Here is an 8,047-nt window from a genome sequence, read left to right on the forward strand (position 1 = left end):
TGCTAAAATAAAGGTAGACAGTATCAAAAGGATGAAGGATCATGAGTACTTATAACTGTAAATATATAGCAATATATATTTAGTTGTGTTTTAATTTATCAAATACAAAATCAATGAAACAATTTTTAAAGCTTTCACTACCGTGTTAAATTGATAACCTTTTAATGAAATCATTTTTTTCAAAGCATCAACCAGTTTACATTGATCGAATCTAAGTTTACGGGCTATAAGAACAACATCAACGTAACAACTAGGATGTGATATCCCGTCTTTAGTGTGAATTCTACAGGTACAAAAGAAATTCTTTTAAACAATCACAAAAACAATTTAAAATATTCATCAAAAGCAGATTTCTGATATTAGACGTGCATATAGATTAGTTTGCTTTATTCAAATTGTTTATGATGATGCATCTACATGTGTTTGTAATGTTCATTGCCGGAAAAAGTGTATATGAAACTTCCTTGAAGAATTGTTTCCTTTTATTAGGATATTTTATCATTAAAATGCTGAACTTGATGATTTGTATTTTCGTTTGGATTTTGGGCTTTGTACAGAGTAAAACCTGTTATAACAATTCAAGGTAAACTTAATATTTTCTTGCAAAAATTGTTAAGAATAATGATAACTTGTTGTGTTTTGGTTTTTTTGGTTTTTTTTGGTTTTTTTTTGTTGTTTACAAATTTAGTACGTTGATATGATGCTAGCTTTTAAATGAAGAAACTATCAGTTTGCATATCTACCTCAACAATTTTATTTCTTACAATAGTCACAGCTACGTGATCTGCCAATATATGGTTTAAATGTGCTACATGTAATATAAGCTAAGATCTATGTGTGAACTTCATTCGATACATTTTATTTTGATAGGTTTTAATTATATAACTGTTTTTGTGGTGTTACCTGTTTTTTTAATGCATGGAAATATTGCATATGAACATCAAGTTATGTAGGGCTTATTTGTTCATCAGCTGAATTAGTTGCTCATTACTTTCCTTAATGATTAATAGTAAAATAGTGCCAACAACAAAACTTTAGCAATACCCCACCTCCTAAAACTTAATTCGAAATACAATGAAGGAACATAATAAGTTATGAAAAAGTCAGTATATTTGGAGTTGTTATATACTGTTAAAATGCCATTACACCATATATAGCTATGCATTTAGCACAAAACATAGCATTAATCGACGGGACGTATGTGTGTTTGATAAGAAAGAGAATAATATATAAAATTATTACAAGACTTAGTATAAAAGACACTTTCTCCTAAAAAAAAAGTATTTATTGCATTGCTTAAACATAACATTTACATGCAGCACTTCATTCCCGCCACGTTTGATCCTTACAGGTGCAACACCAGCTCACGATTACACATATGCTCCTCGCATATATAGCAGAAAACAAAAATCTCTGTGCACTGTTATCATCAGCTTTTCAACTTGAATGGCATTTGTTCAGGTAGACCAAACAATTAAACTTGAATGTCCTTAATATCCTTGATTACAAAGATGCCAAGGATACACTTGCAATATTGATATACATCAAGATTTTTAAACTTCGAATTTACTCTAAAGTTCCAACTTTTGACTTAATTAGTATTAAGAATATTACTCCACTTTTCTTGCGAAGCTTATCAGTCAACCTAAGTAGAAATACGTGATCAAGTCCTAAATACGCTAGACCATTGTTTTACAATTTTATATATTCAATTTGCTGTAAGATTGATTTTATCGGTTTCTTCTGATTTTCCATCACCTTTAATGTTTAAGGTAGATTCACTGTATATCGCCATCTTTGATTTTACAATAGCAGAACACAATCGGTCTAGTTCTTTGCCTTTTGAGTTATTGCATTATCAAAAATGTTTAAACAAATACCAAAGATTTGTGTTTTTAGAAACTCTTATAGTAAAATTGTATATACTGGAAAGGTAGTGAAATTTCATTTCTTACTTGTAGCAGGAAAACAAGTTCGGTGACACTAATTTTTTTTTTATTTTCTAAAAGCATATTATAAAACCTATCGTCTCATATTTTTAGAAAATTAATATTTTTCTTAATATAGAAATTTTATTTTCTATATTAAGATTGCATTATCTATTATATATAACATGATACATATTTATCATAAGGTTAAATCCTAACTATCCTACTGCCTTTCGATACTTTTATTTTGGCATTGCATAAGTCCTGTCTATTTGACTGTCCATGGAGTTAAAACACTAAATCCCTGGGATATGTTACAATTGATTTTAGTCTCTGATGCATGATTTTTTATTATAAAAAAATTGGCTTTTAACTAGCTTTCAGTAACTGCGAGTACTCTTAAATCGTACTTTCGTGTTAATTTGACCTTGTTGACACAATTTTTTAAGCATTTTTGTTATTCAATGTTTACTTATTTTGTGTTATATATCGTCTCACTATTTTTAATATGTACCACCTTGGATAAGTATTAAGTATGACGATAAATTTTCATTTCTGACTTCGGACTCGGACTTCTTTTAAACTGAGTTTTACTGTGCGTATTGCTATGTGTTTCATTATTCTACATTGGCTAGAGGTATAGGGGAGGATTGAGATCTCACAAAACATGTTTAACCCCGCCGCATTTTTGCACCTGTCCCAAGTCAGGAGCCTCTGGCCTTTGTTAGTCTAGTATGGTTTTTAATTTTAGTTCATTTATATGTTTTGGAGTTTAATGTGACTTCCATTTTCACTGAACTATCACACAATTTTATTTAGTGGCCAGCTGAGGGCCACCTCCGGGTGCGGGATTTTCTCGCTGCATTGAAGACCCATTGGTGGCCTTCGGCTGTTGTTTGTTTTTTGGTCGGGTTATTGTCTCTTTGACATATTCCCCATTTCCATTCTCAATTTTATCGTACTCGTTGAGGAATCAACAAATTTATTTTATTTTGTAAAATATATTTCCGTACTCCTAACAACAAAATTAGTATATTTAAATTTACCTGTGTACATTATTTTATCAAAGGCCATTTTGTCCCAGGTTAGAGTTGTCTTTTGACATAGTTTTACATCCCCCTTTTTATTAATATTGTATTTATCATTTTGTCATATATCAATTTATTCGTTCAGCGTATGTTTACTTGTTTTTGTTACATGTAATATGTCTTTTTGATTGAGTTAAGCCATTTCAATTGATATTTTATAGTGTGTCTTTCTATGTTGAAATGTTGAGATGTTGTGAATGTTTTACCCTAGTCATTTTGGGGCCCTTTATAGCTTGCAGTTCGGTGTGAGCCAAGGCTCCGTGTTGAAGGCCGTACTTTGACCTATTTTTTTTAATTTTTACAAATTGTGAATTGGATGGAGAGTTGTCTCATTGGCACTCATACCACATCTTCTTATTTCTATTTACTATTGTTTTTTTTTTCAAAAATATAATAAAAAGCTACTTTTCAAGCTACAAATCGTTCAAAATTGACCAAAATTTGAATAGAGTGTTTATGAAAAAACTTATTTGAAATCTATGAGATAGAATTTTGAAAAAAAAATATGAGAAGATAGGTTTTTATAATATGCTTTTAGAAATTAAAAAGAAAACTTAGTGTCACCGAACTTGTTTTCTTGCTACCATTTATAATTTCACTACCATTAATAATATCGTTTGTTGATGTGGTTCATAAGTGTTTCGCGTTTCTCGTTTTTTACATAGATTAGACCGTTGGTTTTCCTGTTAGAATGGTTTTACACTAGTCATTTCTGTGGCCCTTTATAGCTTGCTGTTCGGTGTGAGCCAAGGCTCCGTGTTGAAGGACGTACTTTGACCTATAATGGTTTACTTTTACAAATTGTGACTTGGATGGAGAGTTTTCTCATTGGCACTCATACCACATCTTTTTATATCTATGGATATATATTTATATATCCCAATAGAACAGTAAAATCTTCATTTAAGCAAAGTATCAAGAACATTCTATCTGAGGAGATATATACCGATGATCCACCGTAAAGAGCTCGAATGGATGACTATATTTATAACTAATTTGACCATATCTTCATTACTCAAATGTTCGGTTAACAAGAAACCTAAATGTGTATAATTTGATACAATAAAAACATATTTTTCGTTGAATACAGAAAAAAGATTTCAGTACGTTACAGGCAGAAATCTTAAATATAAATCTTTTGATTTTTTAAGATAAACATGAATTAAATCTGATTTTCATCACACTTGAATTTTGAATTATTCAAATTTATTGTAAGTCACTTCATTGTCCTAAAAAAACAATATACAGCAATAAACAACTTTTCGTCAGATATTTTAAAAGCCACGTTTAAATTCTTGACCTATTCAATTAAATCATAGATGAAAATTTGAACAATAATGGTGAAACAATAAACTCTTGTTTCAAATCAGTATTAACATGGAACAACCAATTAAATATGCCATTTAACTTAATGCGAGAACATAAGCGTATAGCGATCTTGATAGTTTTAGAACTTACACCTGACAGCTATTGAGTTATTAAAAAATCAAATAAGTTCATTAGCATTCACCGCGACATGAAACAAAAGATGACCATACTGAGGTGTGCGTTCGAAGCGATTTTTTAGATTCAACCTTCAATAAGAACACGCAAATCTGAAAGTTTTGATCGCCAAGGGTGTGGGATTACTTAAATACTAACTGAGCTCTATTACCAAAAGAATCAAGTTGATTTCGGTATCTTGCATTGGCTTTTTTTATAAAAAAAAAAAGAAGATGTGGTATGATTGCCAATGACACAACTCTCCACACGAGACAAAATGACACAGAAATTAACAACTATAGGTCACCGTACAGCCTTCAACAATGAGCAAAGCCCATACCACAAAGTCAGATATAAAAGGACCCGAAATAACAAAAGTAACAATTCAATCGAAAAAACTAACGGCCTAATTTATGTACACAATAGTGCGTGTTTGTTTGTTTAATTAACACCAACAAAGAGCAGAGAGATATAAATTATAAAGAAAACACTAGTTTTGCATTCTGATATGAATTTATATAACGTTGCCAAATTTCATTTTATAAAAAATGGTACTACATCATTATTTTATTTTTACATTACATGTTGTATTTGTATAGAAATGGTGTTACTGAGTCATGGTTTTGTTGTAATAACCACGAGGAGAAACATGGAGTATGTGTAGGTATGTTGTATGGAAGATGTATAAAACACAGAAATTACAAATTATTAATACAAACAAGAAGAGTTGTCGGATTGAAATTGCGCGCACGATGCCAGCAAACATCCAATACAAATATAAAAAGCTCCTGACAAAAATAAAGGCATGCTGATGTTAGCGAAAGTAATATATAAAAATAATGATACTTTACAAATGCTTTATGCGTAAATCCTGCCTACATATATATGTATGGTGATACTTAAAACTAGAATCCATGACAAACATGATTTTTTTAAACTGTCAAATTGTCTACTTCACATTTCTCAGCAGTTGAATACTGTCTGTTCGACGTTTGGCTTACATCACTCAATTAATACGGTACATGAATCTCACATGAAATTCACGTGAAAAATTTCACGTGAGATTCACATCAAACGAGCTTATACATGAAACTCACATGAAATATTTCACATGAATTTCACTGGAACTTTACAAAAACAAAATGTTATTTTTAATAATTTTAATTATATTTGAAAATTAAGATGTTATTGTGAATTTCACGTGAAAGAATGCATGTGATTTTTACGTGAACATTGACGTGAGTTTCACATGAGATTCACGTGAAACTCACATGAACTGATTTCTCGTGAGTTTTACGTATAAGCTCGTTTGAGGTGAAATTCACGTGAATTTCACGTGAGATTCACATGAATTTAAATTTACGTGAAATTGATGTGCGTGAAATTTCCCTGTGTAAGGTCGTATATGTTCACACTATACATGCTATACGGACTTCATTTGCAAGGATGTGCTCCTTACATAAAAACTGCTCTACCAGAGTTATCAGGAAAAACGAGTGAAATCGACGCATCATAATTTTACGGTAATCATCACAAATTGGTTCATTGATACGATATGTTGGTGTCGCAACTTACTATTGTGGAAAAGAATGTGTAGAAATAAATGTTAGTCCCTATCTTAAAATTGAGATGTGCACACTTGGACACAACCATTGATATTAAAATCGTATATCCGTAGTATCGTGGAAAAGAGAAAGCAGTAACTGCATACTTTCATGACGTATTTTTGGCATTTTGACGGGTCATACTTTACTTCTCGGTCGATGGTGAATTAACTTTTGCTGACCTAGAAAAAAAAACATTTCAAAAACAACTACATGTACTATGAATCAATTCGTTGGATATCAATTTTCGATGATTTCGTGATTATAGACGACTCATTGATTAAAATAATTAACTTATGGTTCTTCATCCTGTCGATACTTGTACTTAAGGATTGCATAAGGGCATGTAAGACCCCTTTTGGGCCCCAAAATATAGCAGTTTTACAAAATTGTTAAAATGTAAATTTTTAGCTATTTATTGGAAAGGAGAATAATTCTGTTACATAAATATGGGCTGTTTTTGACAATACAATGCACATGTATCGGGTACTAGCATCATTAAGTCATGCTAAATTACTGAAATCTTCGAAATTTTTGCATTTTGGTTAATTTTCAGACGGTTTCCGTCTGAAATGGAAGTGGCCGCATTTGTGTTCATTCTTAATATTTAAATGTAAGTTGTATTTGATGATACTACATAACATATATAAAGGTTGAGAATGAACACGGATGCGGCCACTTTCATTTTTGACAAAAACCATCTGAAAAGTGACATATTATGGCATATTTTATAGATTTTTCATATTTAAGCTTGAATTTGAGCGTCTTTAATAACTAAATCAGTTCAAATCTTTCAAATAAACTGATTGAATCTACTGAAGTAGACACTTAAGTGTTTAAAAAGTGTTCAAAATCTTTTATCAGATGAAATTGAATTTTGAGGCCAAAATCGGCCCTTACCGGACCTACTCCTTTTTCATGACGTCTTTACACTAAATCTCTAAGTTGTGTAGTAACGGATATTTAAGACTGTGAAAACATGTTTGATACGCCATATACTTTATATATATGTGCCAGTCCAAAGGCTGAAACCTGCATTTGCAGTTGTTAATGTTGTTTGCCTTCTGTCTATTTGCTTTTTTTCGTTTATGTTCATTGTTTTGAGCAAAAACAGGTAGTTCGTTTTTTCATGCTTCAATAGCCGCCTAACCAAGTGCTAAGGATTTTCAGTAGTTTCGTGAGTGTGCAATTGAAGTATACTCTATATTTATTCATTTATATTCTCACATACTATTATCCTAAAACCCCTTCAGCCATTCATTTGTGCTACATGTGATGACATGTAATGTTGGAAGTTGTCTGAAAAACAAGTTAAAAATAAAAACTTCAACGGAGCACTCCGGCTGTTATTATGGAAGTTTTCCACAATTTCTTATAACAACACCCAAGCATTAAATCGAAAGAAATATAATAATAAAAACCAAATTAATGGTACTTCACTCATATTTTGAAAACAACATTTTGTAATTTTTTGCCAAATATATTCTTTAATACTTTCCCCCTATTTTAAAAATTTCCTCCGTCGTTGCATATTTACCTAAGGCTCATTTTGATAGATGAATTTTAAACATTAACTTTGAAAGTGTTATATGTTATATAGAATGCGAAATTGGATATGTTTCAAAGGACGGATTTCCATGCGAACAGTGTTTACCTGGAAGATGGGGGAGAAAATGCAGAAACAAATGTATCTGCCAACATAACGAGAGGTGTGAAATTTGCATATGTTAATCAATTATTAAGATAATTTGAAAGACACACATTATAAGTAGCGTTTTTTTTTATTGAAAACTTAAATTCCACCGATTAAAAGGGGAAAGATACCAAGGAAACATTCAACATTCATAAGTCAAGATAAACTGACAATTTAATGATAAAAAACGAAAGTTGACGAAATGAAAAACTAGTTCACCAAACACAACATCGAAAACTAAAGACTGATTAT

General features: G+C 31.0%; 1 long non-coding RNA gene across 1 annotated transcript; it reads left to right on the forward strand.

Annotated features, from left to right (window-relative positions):
• Positions 1–514: 514 nt before the first annotated feature.
• On the forward strand, positions 515–7,805 carry LOC127732810 (uncharacterized). Its single transcript, XR_007996440.1, has 3 exons — positions 515–583; positions 5,098–5,162; positions 7,703–7,805. It is a non-coding gene; the product is annotated as an uncharacterized LOC127732810 (long non-coding RNA).
• The last annotated feature ends 242 nt before the right edge of the window (positions 7,806–8,047 follow it).

This window comes from Mytilus californianus, unplaced genomic scaffold (assembly GCF_021869535.1).
Source record: "Mytilus californianus isolate M0D057914Y unplaced genomic scaffold, xbMytCali1.0.p SCAF_28, whole genome shotgun sequence".
In the NCBI taxonomy this organism is placed as follows: domain Eukaryota; kingdom Metazoa; phylum Mollusca; class Bivalvia; order Mytilida; family Mytilidae; genus Mytilus; species Mytilus californianus.